The following is a 15,017-nucleotide window of genomic DNA, read 5'->3' on the forward strand; positions in this document are numbered from 1 at the left end:
CTCGCAGTGAGGGAACCGCCAGAAGGCCCTCGGTGCTGGACCTCAGTGTCCGGGTAGAACGATGGGGGTGGAGACGCTCCTTCAGATATACTGGACCAAGGCCGTTTAGGGCTTTAAAGGTCAGCACCAACACTTTGAATTGTGCTTGGAAACGTACTGGGAGCCAATGTAGGTTAATGCACTATATACATAATAGTAAATAGATCATCGGGCATGTTATATGTGTACTGAAAGAAGCAAAGATCACCAGTGTCGAAGCAATGATTCTTCAACATCAACTTTGTTGGACTAGTCATGTTGTGCTGATGCCTGATTATCATCTTCCAAAACAACTACTCTATCCTGAACTTAAAAATGGAAATTGTAATGCTGGTGGTCAACAAAAGAGGTTTAAAGACTCTCTCAGGGCAAATCTAAAAAAGAAAAAAAGAAAAGGTAGTTTAAAGACCAACAATTGGGAAACACTGGCCTGCAAGTGCTCCAGTTGGAGAACAGCCTTTACCAAAGGTGTCATAGACTTTGAAGATGCTCAAACTCAGGACAAAAGGCAGAAACATGCTAAGAGGAAGGCACGCTTGGCAAACCCTCACTGTGAGCAACTCCCACCTGGAAACCTATGTCCCCACTGTGGAAGGCCATGTGGATACAGAATTGGCCTCCACAGTCACTTATGGACTCACTGTTAAGACCATGTTCATGGAAGACAATCTTACTCGGCTACGAGTGATCACCAAAGAAGAAGAAGATAGCACAACACACTCTTTACTCATAACTAAGGAGAGTTATTTTGAGATCAGAAAGGGTAAACATTACTAACACTGCACAAGCACACACGCATGCACACACACAGCAGTTTGCCATGTAAGTCAACCCCCCCACACTTAGTCTCCCAGATTCCCTCCTTCCCCCCCCCCCCCCGACACTCCATTTAAACATTATGATTTAATCATAAAATGTGAACAGGAAGGCTGAATAGCATTGCAAATCAAGGAATGGGAAGAAATAATTCAAGATGTGCACTGGGGCTTGGGGAACTGCATACTCTTTGCCTCTAGATAACATGAACCAATTCAGCCTCAACCTAAACAAGATAAAGAAGCAAGCCTGTGCATGTGCCACTCAATTACACAACTCAATTGCAGTTTTTCATATTTCCATTTACTTTTCATTGTCCTCCGTTGTCCTCAACCCGTGCTCACTTGCACAAACTATTTTCCTTTCTTCCTCTCAGACCTGTGGATTGTTCCTTATCAACCACACTTCTATAAAATCACAAGGTGTTTGTGTGTGTGTGTTTTGGAGTGGGTGTCACTCCCTGTTTAAGTAAGAAATAAGAAATAAGTAGGAAACAATTACATGCTGGGGAAAGTAGCAAATTATTATGGAGCATCTTATATTTCCTTTTTCCATACTGAACCTGCTGCTAGTAAATACCGTTGATTGACTTTGATTCTAGTGTTACGAGAGAAAGATGGCAATCTATATGCTGCAGTAAACTAAAATGGCAACGCTTTTGCAAATTTCATTCCAATGTCTTCCTATACACAGGTGGTTTGAGCTTTCCCTGTACAAACTCTCATGAGTTGAAAAACTGTGAAAGAGTCTTGATGCCCCCAGACATTGGACTCCAACTCCCATCATCTCTGACCATTGGCCAGGCTGTCTGGGACTGATGGGAGATGTAGTCCAACACTACCTGGGGACCCAGGTTAAGGATAGCTGGTGTGAAAGTGCTGTTGCAGACAGATGCTTCTTCTTTTAGTTAATTGATGAGTAAGCATTACTGTATAATGAGACTTTACTGTGTATTCCATGCTTTTCTTGAATAAATGGAAATATTGCTTGAAATATTCTTTCTGCCAATATAACTTCTATAGTGGAGTATGTTCAAGTAAAAATTATTATTATTATTATTACCTCAGTTAAAGCACAATATAAAAATGCAATGCTACACGACAGTTCAAAATAACTTAAAATGGCAGAAATGAGTTCCATATTTATTGGGACACAGTCCTGACATTCCTTTCCATTTAACAAGATTCTGCAGCTGGAGGAAGAGCAGAATGGGGCAGGGGAAAAACCAGACCAGGCTTTCAATTTTTCAGTGTGGTAATGAGAAATCCATTTAGAGTCAAGCACTTCAGAGCCCATTTTTAGATACATTCCCTTGGGCTGCTCTTTGGCAAACTGTCCTCTCACAGAATTGCCTGTGCTGCCTCTGTCACTGGCATAGATTTAATGCATTTAAACTTTCCAACCTCTCCACATGCAGTGCTGGTTGAAAATGACTTGTCTTTTCTGCTCACTGCATTTGTGAAATTTGCTCAGTGAAATCTCTTCCAAGATACCATAAATCTGAAGTCATGTTTTGGGGAGCATTACTTTCGTAGTGCACAATGTGAAACTTCTACTCCTTAAGCCCATCCAGGACCTCTCTGGCTTCACCTGAGCTTATTTCCAAAGATGGAACTTCTTTAAGGCCTGGTCTGTCACTTGATATCTAGTAGTAAAGAAGGGAGAAAGGACTGAATGCAGAAACTACCTTGATGGTGATGATGTATTTATTTATACTCCATCTTTTTCCCTGATGGGACTCAAGGTTGCTTAAAATAAAAATAAGGACTGCTAAAAACATAGAAAAATAATAATTAAAAAGCAAATATTAAAAAAACGATTAATTTGATAACCTAGTGCTGTAGATAAATGTGTTGTGCCAGTATCACAAAGTTCTCTGGGGCATTGCAATGATGTGGCAAAGTGATTCATTTAGAAGAGTGACCTCTGAAGGTCAAACTGCACATTACACTGACTGTATATTATCATTCGTAGACTGTGTAGTGGGACAGAGACAGTTTCCTGACTTCCCAGCAGGTGAGTCGCTGCTGCTCTCTGGAAGAAGAGGCGTGGGGAAGCAGTGAGGTCTGTGCAGTGCAAATGCATCCACAGAGCCAATCTGGTGCTCCAAGGTGCAGGGCAAACACACCATTAGGAGCACCAGATTGTCACTGCTGATGCTTTTGCACTGCACAGACCTCACTGCTTCCCCACTCCTCCTCTTCCTGGTAAGCAGCAGCAACTCACCTGGAGGAGATATGCCACGGTGCAAGACCATCCACCACTGAATAGTGTTTTCCTTAGAATAATTGCATCCATGGGCAGGGATTATCAGGATCGCAGCTTGTGAGCAGTGGAGGTTTACTCCTCCCTTCCCAAGAATATACCTACACACACAGCTGTGAGGCTTAGAAATTCTCACCATTGAGAAGAAATGAGGAAGACATTATTCAGTTCTCATTTTAATACAAAATTATTTCACACTCTCCACATCAATACAGTGATACCTCGGGTTATGAACTTAATTCGTTCCAGAGGTCCGTTCTTAACCTGAAACCGTTCTTAACCTGAGGTGCGCTTTCACTAATGGGGCCTCCTGCTGCCACCGTGCCACCGGCGCACAATTTCCATTCTCACCCTGAGGTAAAGTTCTCAACCCAAGGTACTATTTCTGGGTTAGCAGAGTTTGTAACCCGAAGCGTTTGTAACCTAAGGTACCCTTGTATGTGAACCGGAACACAGCTCCCTTTCATGATTTGCACTTCTTGAATTTTGTAATGTACTATGCTGATTTAAAAAATGCATACAAGAAAGGGATATCTTAGGGGAGACATGAAGACATTTTGTGCCCATGTCCCTGTCTGATGTTGCCTGTCTGATGTATTCTGTAGAGTGCCTGAGGGGAAATACACTGTTTCCCTCTTTAAGACTGCTTCTTTCACAAAGGCACACCCACATTACTATTATTGGTAAATAGTCACTTGAAGGTTGTACTATTCCCAGCTTACTTTGCCCTGAGCTGGGGAGCTGATTTGCTAGTGACAGCATTTCTATTATTGGTTTTTTGGGCAGGGAAATTCTGCTTGTTCACCACTTTTTCTGATATTGCTTCCTATTCACACGCAAGCATCATTCAAAAATTTTGACAGGCTATAACAACCAAATGCAAGGCTGACCTCTTTCTTGTTTTGAAAGAAAGCCTCGGTGGCTGACTTCCTGTGGCACTATACAAAATTTTATCATATATTTCTCTTTAGCACAATGTGTGGGATTGTTGACTCTGAACTTCTGATACCTCACAAATGCATTCAGATTGGCCAACAGCAGCAGGCCATTTGAGATTTATTTGGGGCCTCAGAAAAGCTGCAATTCACAAGGTTCTACACCTTAGCCAGCTTTCCTCACCTCCGCTAGACTTACTGTGAAGCAGTCACTTTGAAAGATTCCAGAAAGGGTACAATTTCCTTTCTCCAGCTCCCATCACTGAGCGCTAGTTACAAATCGTGATGTGTCATTTGCACTGTTTGCTTCAGATGGGAAGATGTCTAGGGCTGGCACTAGACCTTCAGCTCCGGTTCAGCTTCCTCTCTTCTGGGCTGTACAGAGAAGTAAGAAAAATTTCTCTGTTTCAGCCTCCGCCAGCCTGTTAAGTCAGCCAAGGACAATGCCACAATCCCATTCCCTTATCTGCTCTTTCCTATTCTATTAAAACAGTTTAGCAGCAGAGGAAAGAGTGGGAGGACGTCTGGATTGGGTTCCCCGGGGAGAGATATCCTCCATGAAATTTCTTCACAAATTATCCCTCACCTTTCCTACCCTCCAAAGAATTAAGAATGTTTCTAAGCCTGGTTCAGATGTGGTGATTTGGGAACCACAAAATAATGTTGCAGTTGTGTCGTGGGTGTGTGGATACATTTGCTCTGACTGTCTGAGGTATTAAACCAACCATTACTCCATGATTCGAGCACTCTCTATTGTTTTATTTATCATCAAATAAAGAATAGATTTTTGCTGCACCAGCCAATTATACCTTTGTGTCAACTGAGAGCAGGACATCCACATGGCAATGCTTTAGTCTGCTCTGTCAAAATGTAACAATATAATATATTTGGCATTTTCTGCCCCAAATTATCCATGCTGTGCTATTTTAAATCTTTTTTAATCCATGTTTTCATATGCTTGAAGAGCTTTGTCTAGATTGTTACTATCCAAAGAAGAAGAAGAAGAGTTTCAATTTGATATCCCGCTTTATCACTACCCAAAGGAGTCTCAAAGCGGCTAACATTCTCCTTTCCCTTCCTCCCCCACAACAAACACTCTGTGAGGTCAGTGGGGCTGAGAGACTTCAGAGAAGTGTGACTAGCCCAAGGTCACCCAGCAGCTGCATGTGGAGGAGCGGAGACGTGAACCCGGTTCCCCAGATTACGAGTCCACCACTCTTAACCACTACACCACACTGGCTCTTAAGATCCAAAAGATCTTAAAAGTCCCAGCCTCCTCCTGAGAACTGGCGTAGTATAGAGGCTAAGTCTACTGTCCTTTCCCATAGCTTTTCCCACACAGGCAGGGCCAAACTGCATGTTACACTTACTTTGTGGCCCAGTAGCAGATGCCATGGTGGGGCAGCAGCACACACCTTACCTCCCAACAGCTGAGTCACTGCTGCTTACCAGGAAAGAGAGGGGAGAGAGTGAGACAGTAGGGAGGTCAGTGCTAGGCAAATGCACTGGAAGATGTGTCAGATTTGTTCCAATGGTGCATATGAAGCTGTGTGACCCCACCACCAGCTCACCTTCCTCACTCTCCTTGCTGGTAAGGAGCAGCAACTCAGCTATTGCGAGGTCAAGTGAGCACCACCACCCCACTATACTGTCCACTAGTGTTGTTGTTCCTTCTTCAAGTTTTGTTAATTAAATTACAAGCAGAGAGGACACAAACATGATCAAGCATGAGTTTTCAAGAGCAATTTGAGGAAGAAAAATAGCTGGCACCATGTAGCTGTTCTGGGTGGGCATTCCAGACATTTGGAATAGTTACGAAGGACAAGGCTTGTCAATATTCTAATTCTTTGGGAAAGCAACTTTTTCTTTTTCTTTTTAACTGCTTTCAAGTCATCGGTCTGAAATTCTTTCTTCACACTTTGAAACAGAAAGCTTTCTTTGTGCTTTAGCAGTAAAGATTCCTCACTTCCCTGCAGGCATGTAAAAGAACACTTAGAGTGCTCTGAAGCGCTCCAAGATAACAATAACAATAGGTTTTAGATTTAGCAGGGAGGTCCCAATGGGACTCTGGCCAATCGGAACTCACAGCCTAGTGACTGTGGCATTGTTCATGGAGAAAAGTGGAGGAAGCTGCCTAATGGATAGTTGAGTAAGGTGTCTATTTGCATTAGACATGGTAGAGTCTAGGGGTGAATTAGGAACTTACATTTATGTCGGGAGAAACAGTTAACTCTCATTTTCCTCAACACTACAGGCCATCTGAATCAGGCATTCCTAGGTTTGGAGAAAAAAATAAATTTGGTTGGCATTTAAAAGCGAATCCATCAAATTTTCAATTTCCAAAATAATATCAGCATTGAAACACATCCGTCATTTGAACTTGACACATCCAAATTTTGTGATGCAGTTCTCCAACCAAGCAATCTTTACAAAAAATGTACATAATAAAGTGTGCCTAGAAATGCACACATTCTGTTTGTTCGGAGAAATTCTCTCTATAATGCTGGTGAATTTTCTAGAATACACACACACACACACACACACACACACACACACACCGTATTTTTTGCCCTATAGAATGCACTTTTTCCCCTCCAAAAATGAAGGGGAAATGTGTGTGCGTCCTATGGGGCGAATGCAGGCTTTCGCTGAAGCCTGGAGAGCAAGAGGGGTCGGTGCGCATCGACCCCTCTCGCTCTCCGGGCTTCAGGAAGCTCTGCGCAGCCCTAGGGAGCCCGGTGCAAAGTCGCACCAGTTTCCCGAGGGTTGTGCAGAGCTGCCTGCATTTTGAAGCCTGGGGCGCGCTGAAGAGCGCGCCCGGGCTTCGCGCAGCTCTCCGCAAGCCTGGGGAGACCAGCGCGACTTCCCGCCGGGCTCCCTAGGCTTGCGGATAGCAGGCTGTTCTTGGGGCTGGGGTCGGGGGAAGCTCAGGCTTCCCCCGCGCCAGCCCCGTGCCTGGGGGGGAAATATTTTTTTTTCTTTATTCCCCCCCCAAAAAAAACTAGGTGCGCCCTATGGGGCGAAAAATACGGTATATATATATATATTTGAAGATTTGCAAATTGCTGCAGAAATGTGAGTTTAACTCTGGAGAAACAGAGAGAGCAGAAATTGACAGGTTCTTCCCTTCCTAGGTGTTCCTATAGCTGCACTTGTCTAACATTTAAAGCAATGGGAGATCTCACCACGGGTCTCTGTTTTCTCCAGTAGTTTGGCCCTCAGACAAACAGTTAAGAAGATGAGGATCACAGGGAAGCCAAAAATATCATTTCTCAGTAGTAGTGGGTCCCTGCCAGACATTAACAGTGAGAAATCACTAATACAGTGGTACCTCGGGTTACAGATGCTTCAGGTTACAGACTCCGCTAACCCAGAAATAGTACCTCGGGTTAAGAACTTTGCTTCAGGATGAGAACAGAAATTTCGCGGCGGCAGCACGGTGGCAGTGGGAGGCTCCATTAGCTAAAGTGGTACCTCAGGTTAAGAACAGTTTCAGGTTAAGAACGGACCTCCGGAAAGAATTAAGTTCTTAACCAGAGGTACCACTGTATATGAGACTTTCCCATGCTGGTCATGAAAGTCATGAAACTGCAGGTCATGTGGGAGGCCATGTACACTTACACTGGGTCAACCATTGAGGCAGAGCACAGGCACAGCCATCATGGCTAGTAGCGACTGATAGCCTTAATATGCCAAAAATCAGTAAAAATGCACACACAGAGAGAGACTGGGAAAAGTCACCTGGAGAAAAAACACAATTGCTACATTTTGTATCAGGTCATTATTAAAGGACATTAACGGTATAGAGATCAAGTTGTTCAAAGGACAGCATGAATCTGCCTCTGCTTTAGGAGAGACATTGAAGATTCTGCCCATTAGACCACCTTTATGGTTGTTTAGATTGATAGCACTATGAGCAGGGCCATAGAATCATAGAACTGTAGAGTTGGAAGGGACCCTAAGGGTCAACCAGTGTAACCCACTACAATGCAGGATTTCAGCTAAAGCATCCATAACAGATGGCCATTTAACCAATCACAACTAAAGCGTCCAGGACAGATGGTATTTGCAGCGTTGGTTCCCACTCTGCAGTCTTCCCTCCCAAAAGATATATGATCAGCCCTTTCAGTCATGATATTTTAAAAAAGGTTTAAAAATGTATCTCTTTGGAGCTACTGCCTGCATCCTGTTTGAAAATATTGCTACCTATTTCTGTATGTTTTATAGTTTCTAAAAGTTTTTTTTATGCAATGTAATTTAAATTTTCATGTTTTTATCATTGTTCGTAACCTTGAGAGAACTTTGTCCAGAAAGGCAGTGTATAAATATTTAAAACAAACAAATCAATCAATTAAACATAGCCTGGGAGACAGTTGGATTTGCAGAATTACATAATGGGGGCCTAGAAATGAAACTACCACTGGCCATGCTTGCCGTGTTGCAATGTCTCAGCTCCTTTTCTTCCGGTTCCCAGAGTCCTTGCCAGTTGGAAGAGCTTGTGATCTTTATCCAAGATCATGCAGAACTTTTTTGACAGCCCCTGTTCTAGATTATGCATCAGGGTCATAGGCAGGGCACATTCCTCTGTTGATCCTGCAGACGATACTTGAAGTGTACAATCCTGCAGCGACTTGTCAGTTAGCATAATGTTAAACTGTCCCGGAGCACACAACAGCCCTGTTTCCCAACGGCCAGAAAAGGAGATTAATCCATTCTAAGAACAGGAGTTGCCATTGGTGATCTTAGTGGGCAAAATCATAACCTAGGAACCAGATGGGGGTGGGATAAGTTACCTCCTCAATGTTTAATTAAACAGTAGCTCAATGGAAGTGCTGGAAACGGAAAATGTTGAGGGTCATTATCTGAGCCCTCTTCTTGAACATATTGACACTAACATGAACCAATCAAACTTCAGGCCAAATCAATCAACATTTGGGACATTTAATAGGTGATGACAAGGAAAATCTTGGCAGAGAAAAGGGAAGAAAATAAAAAGTATTTCTCAGCCCGAGACTTTCATCTTGGCAGATATGGAGATTTTTTGTTATTGAACAGTGTTAGTTGAGTTAGATGTCTTCAATTAACAATCAGTGGTGGTGTCATGAACTAGTCCCCCCCCCCATCATTTGTTGACTTTTTAAAAATCATTCAAGTGATTGTAACATTTCTTAGAAAACGAATTTAAATTCCAACAAGTAAACATGTGTATCTTAAAAAACAAAAAAATGCTACAATTGCCTGAATGACTTTTTAAAAGTAAATAGCCAGTCTGGATTGTGACTGCATCCTTTCCACATCCTTTTGTCATACTTCTTCAGTATTGTTGACCTGTCTTAGGATCTCTGCCACGAAACCCATTCATCTCTTCCTCTTTTGTAACCTAGTCCCTTCCAAAAGTTCCCACAAATCCATATTTCACAATGGAAATTAATCAAACCAATTACTCTGTTTTGCACAATATATTGTGATTGCAGAATTCTGGTTCTCTGGTTATAGATTGTATTGTTCTTGGCACAGAAGTCAAGATCCGCATCCATCTCATCCCTTGATAAATAAAACATGTACCATTGCTGTGTGTGGAAATTCCATGGGCAATGTGACCTTGATATCCGTATTGTGTCTCCCCCACACCCTTAATAAAAAGAACATTTTGAATAATTCAGTTAAACTTAGCAGTAGATGCTGCTGTGAAAAGGCTCTGGCACTGGCAAGCATCCTAAAGTCGGATTAGACTACTGGCCAGCTCAGACAATGCTTGTGGGCATTGAGTATGCATTGCAGATTCAGTTTAATAAGGTCTGATTAGATTACTTTCTCTGGTCAGTTTCATGCACAACTGGCCCACAGGATAAATAATCTCTTCGCTCTGCTCATTGTCTTGCCTGAGTTGCACATCTAAACACTGAACATATTTAAATGTTATGAAACAACTTGCTCTCAACTTGAATTACGAGAGTGTGTGGCTTCCTTTTCCTGCTGAGTCCAATTTGTGAAGGATTATTTCTCCATTGCTTGGTTTATATGCATTAGCCTGCTTATGAAATAGTCCCTAACAATTTATTCATTTTAAACTTACCAATGGTGAAGGCAGAAGTAGATTTAGAACTGTGAGACCAGTTGCCCCACACTGGGTGCCAAGTCGAGGGGGACACTGCAGGGTGCCCCAACTATGACATACAGTGGTACCTCGGGTTACATACACTTCAGGTTACAGACTCCGCTAACCCAGAAATAGTGCTTCAGGTTAAGAACTTTGCTTCAGGATGAGAACAGAAATCGTGCTCGGCGGCACAGCAGCAGCAGGAGGCCCCATTAGCTAAAGTGGTGCTTCAGGTTAAGAACAGTTTCGGGTTAAGAACGGACCTCCGGAATGAATCAAGTTCTTAACCCGAGGTACCACTGTAGTGAATTGAGCAAAATGGAAAATGAGAGGCAGGGGTATATCGAATTTGAAAGTTTGAAAGACTAAAATCTGCCCCTGGTGAAAGCTGTCTGCATCTAAGCTTTGTTTTACTTACTTATGAAGGACATTAATGTTTCCTCATCAGTGATAACAGCACATGCTGTGCATCCCCAACCCCATTCGTTTCTTATGGTGTCTCAAGGAAATAGTAAACTTCCCAGAACACTTGAACCCAGTATTTCTCAAACAGTGAGCTGGAACCCACGGGTGGATGTTGAGTCACTTTCAGAAACAAAGCAAAACTAAATCCTTCATCCCAACCTTGACCAATTTGGACACACTGAAACCTTAGATGCTTTATTTAATTTCTAGTCTCAAATTTCCACCGGCAGTGTCTCCCTCAAAATGCGGAATGAAATAAGCACTCTCAAGACGTCACACATATCAGCTGATGATCCTTTCTCATGTATGGACAGAGGGAACCTCTCTGAGCAATTATTTCAGGTGTCTTCCTTAGTGGTCTCTGATGGTTGGAAGCCATCCACGTCAGCCCAGCAAATGTTACTGGGTAACAAAAGGCAGATTTCCAGCTGGGAATGCCAAGTTCTCATTAAAACAATTGCCATTACCACAACCTATTCAAAAGCTTGACTGGAATTTTTCTAACAATGCCTAATACGGAAATTGTGATGAAATTATTTTAGCCTTACTCACCTTAGCCTGTCAGAAAAATATAAATGAAGGAAGGAAATGCTCAAATGTAGGAAAATGCCTGAAGGAAATGAAAGACCTTCCCTACACAGAGGAAGAGGCTCCATGGCAAAGATACGGTACCTAAGAAGTGGTAACAATCAATTTTATATAAAGAGACTCTCTGTCCTTATTCAATGTGGGAAAATGATGGTAGAATGAAAGCCAATCAATTAGAGTTACATGCCTGAGGCCTTTTTGATCATATCCTGGCATGCTAGTTGTACAGGCATGGTCCACAACTAAAAGCAAGTTACACAGGTCACATTTACACCAGACATATAAAGTAAATGGCTTCATCCCAATAATCTTGGCAGCTGTGGTTTGTTAAGGATGCCGGGAATAGAAGCTGTGCAAGGGGGAAACTACAGTCCCCAGGATTATTGGGGGGAAGCCATGAGCTTTTTAAACACGCTTTAAGCATGTTGTTTTGTAACTGCTTATTTCCATGCTGCTTTGGGGCTGAAAAATGCCACCCAAGGCAGCTCACAAAGAATAAACATGGAAATTTAAATTATAAAAATTCAAAAGAAATTATGATGGTATTTATTTACATCTCACTTTTTCCCAGGCTCAAGGCAGCTTACCCTAATGTTTCAAACACAAATAACATACCAAAGCTAAAAACATAAAAGAGAATCGTTAGAAAGTACAGTGGTACCTCGGGTTACAGACGCTTCAGGTTACAGACTCTGCTAACCCAGTGGTACCTCGGGTTAAGAACTTTGCTTCAGGATGAGAACAGAATTCGTGTGGCGACGGCGCGATGGCTGTGGGAGGCCCCATTAGCTAAAGTGGTACCTCAGGTTAAGAACAGTTTCAGGTTAAGAAAAGACCTCCAGAATGAATTAAGTTCTTAACCTGAGGTACCACTGCAATGAAACTCTAATGGAATTAAAATAATGTAAAAATATATTAAAATACAGATAATAAAATCAGCACGGCACTATTAAAGCCCTTACCTTAAAAAACAGCTCCCAAAGGCCAGTCAGAATAAAACAGCCTTCACCTGCTAGAAGAAGTACAACAAGGAGGGAGCCAGTCAAGCTTCTGTGGAAAGGGTGTTTCAAAGTCTGGGAGCAACCACCAAGGAGGCCCTGAGAATATTAGCATTTCAAAAATAAACAAAAAATAGAGAACTAGGGAAATGTGCACACAGCTAAGGTAGGACTTGTGGAATGTGCCTATGCGAAGGGGAAGTGGCACTTCCACAGCTTCTCTGTGTAAATGCAGGTTTCTCATCATGACCATATCAGTATTGAAGGATCCTAGTCCAACACACTAATCACTACATGACACTGGTCATCTTTTTGTCCCAATCTAGGTCAGCAGGACCAGCCTGATGGGTGGCCTCCTGACAAAGGTTCAGGGAGACCTGGCATGTTACAATATCTAGCAGTTAGCTTTGGAAAATGTTGGCAATTTCCTTCAGAGGGGAAAGTGCATGAACTGGGCACCATTGACTGCCACGAATAGATCACATTTACCAGAATAGCTGAACAAAATTGAGGGAGTTGGTGAAGGGCTAAAACTGAGAAAATATAAGCTGATACCCTACAAATACACAGTTGGCTTGTATCTCTTTCTAGGCCCAGCACCAGGATGCCCCATTCTTATGCTGCTCTGGGACATTGTGAGAAATAAAAATGGTAGCCCCCCCCCCCCGGGTCTGGGCGCCACCATTTACATTTCCCTCTGCACCTTCAGAACATTGCTACTTTGAGTGAATTGTGGGATACTTTGTGCTTGATGTTGCTTCTGCCACCAAGAGGTAAACCCACCAGAGGAGCTCCCTTTCATAGGAAGAAGCCCAGAAGACAACAGCATGGCAAGGGCTCTTCAGTCCTGGAGCCATCGCTGTCTTCTGTTTATACCTAGCGACACTGCCGAAAAAGAAACTCCTTAACTTTTTTAAAATTAATGTGAACTAATGTAAATTTTTCAAGCCATGACTGTATTTACTTTGCCCTCAAATTTTACCAGAGAGCAATAGCTTTTCCTGTATGTATAATTCAAAATAAGGGTCTTTATATTTAGCTTGAATGTAATCTTTAATTTATAGCGAAGTTTAACCTTTAGTCTGCTGACATCAGCCAGCAAAACGGTCCTCCATGCAGTGCTACAAAACCTGGCAGGAAGGTTTTCCGCCATCTGCATCTTAGGCAGACAAACTCAGTTTGGACATAGATAAGGGTAGCTTTGTGCATTAATTCTCTCTGGGGTTACTTTTTTGGAGGGTAGGGTTGTGGTTGCATCCCACAATGCAGAGAATAAGTGTATAGAAAAAGATATGCAACATATTTATTTTATTTTATTATTTTATTTTATTTATTTCATTTATTTTGTTTTATCTAAAATGCATCTCTTTACAATGCCAACTAGCAATACTCGAAATGGTATTCAAATCAGCTGCAAGACCCAAAACACAGGTCATATACATTTCTGTGACCTAAATAAGATCAGTCATCATATGACAATATTCACAGATTCACTCAGTTGCAGCATCGAAAAAGATAAAAATGTGTGCAATGCATGTTGATCCAAGTCTTCCTCAGCAATCGTACTAATAAAACAATATTTATAGGCAGATTCTCAGAGCAAGATAAGTACATGTTATCTCTGGCCTTAGTTTATGGCTCTGTAAAATCAGTCATCCTGTCTAAATGTCTCCCTTCAATCACCTGATTAGATTTTAAAGAACTTGTCTGTGAGGTTTCACTATCCTTCACAGTGTCAGAACAACAATGTAGAATTGTAGGTTCACACAATTACGATCAGTACAATTAGAAAGGAGCAGGAGGGGGACATATCCCGGCCCTTCTTTTTTCAATGCAGTGAGCAAGAGTGTGGCATCGTAGGAGAATTCTGGGTTAATTCTCTTAAGGTCATCCAAAGGAAGTGAAATTCAAACAGGGCGGATTTTAGTGACACATAATCGGAGAGAAATCAGGATAAATTGAGATTGTCTCACGTCTAATCTGATTTACACTATGAGGTTAATTTAATTTTAAAAGGTCAGAGTTTAATTTGATTAAAGCGCTTGTGGCTTTTAAAAATATATGCCAAAGGTTAGGTGAAAGGGAGTACACTCTCATATTAAGGTCTATTCTGGGATTTTCCTGGGGTTGGGGGTGCCATCTTTATTCCCGAGAAAGACTCTGGCCATTCTCACAACTGTGTGGCAGGCAGAAGTCAAGAGGACCTCTTCACTTTCCTTGCTACTGCATCTTTGTGCTGGACAAGGTAGCTGCTGAATTCTGCCCTTTCCCTTTCATGTTGCTATTTAAGATGCTATATCATCTTATGAAAACTCAGTGGACAAAGGGCATGGGGAAGCCAAGAGAAGAACATGGCTCTCTGCCTTGGATGTTGATCAATGAAATGGGCTTATGGACAGGCCTTTCTTAAATAGCTGAGGTCAGCACACACAGCCATTCAATCCAGGCTGAGATGAGATAAACCAGATCCAGATTTGGCCGTGAATAAATTTTGGGGTGGAGCTAATGTTTATCAAACCAAAATTAAATGGGGGGGGAGGAGATACTGCATCTCTCCCCTCCAGCTGCATGGAGAATAGGAGGTTTAATCCTCCTGGGTGCTGCTTCTCAAGCACCTTCTCTGCAGGGTGATATGGGGTTGTTGCCACCCAACTTAGCTGATGTCAGGATCTCTCTGCCCAAAGCAGCCAAATATGGTTCAAGCTTTGGGCTTCAGCCAAATTGAGGGCACAACCCAACTTTCTTACAGAAGAATTGCCTTTCCTTATTCTGTCGCTCAGATTTCGAGGGGGGACAACTGGAGGATGCAAT

The 15,017-nt window shown here is 42.3% G+C and overlaps 2 long non-coding RNA genes across 3 annotated transcripts in view; both read right to left on the bottom strand.

Annotated features, from left to right (window-relative positions):
* Positions 1–15,017, bottom strand: part of LOC308596337 — a 646,399-nt gene that overhangs the window by 607,330 nt on the left and 24,052 nt on the right. Inside the window, exon 3 of one of the 2 annotated variants that reach the window (XR_014012465.1) lies at positions 12,199–12,305. The exons of the other annotated variant lie outside the window; for it this stretch is intronic. This is a non-coding gene — a long non-coding RNA (uncharacterized lncRNA). Of the gene's footprint in view, positions 1–12,198; positions 12,306–15,017 lie in introns of those variants that run through there. 2 annotated transcript variants of the gene reach the window in all.
* LOC308596426 lies at positions 1,986–4,306 on the bottom strand. Its single transcript, XR_014012527.1, has 2 exons — positions 4,240–4,306; positions 1,986–2,500 (listed from the first exon to the last, which is right to left on the bottom strand). It is a non-coding gene; the product is annotated as an uncharacterized lncRNA (long non-coding RNA).

This window comes from Podarcis bocagei, assembly GCF_964188305.1.
Source record: "Podarcis bocagei genome assembly, chromosome: 1".
Lineage (NCBI taxonomy): Eukaryota > Metazoa > Chordata > Lepidosauria > Squamata > Lacertidae > Podarcis > Podarcis bocagei.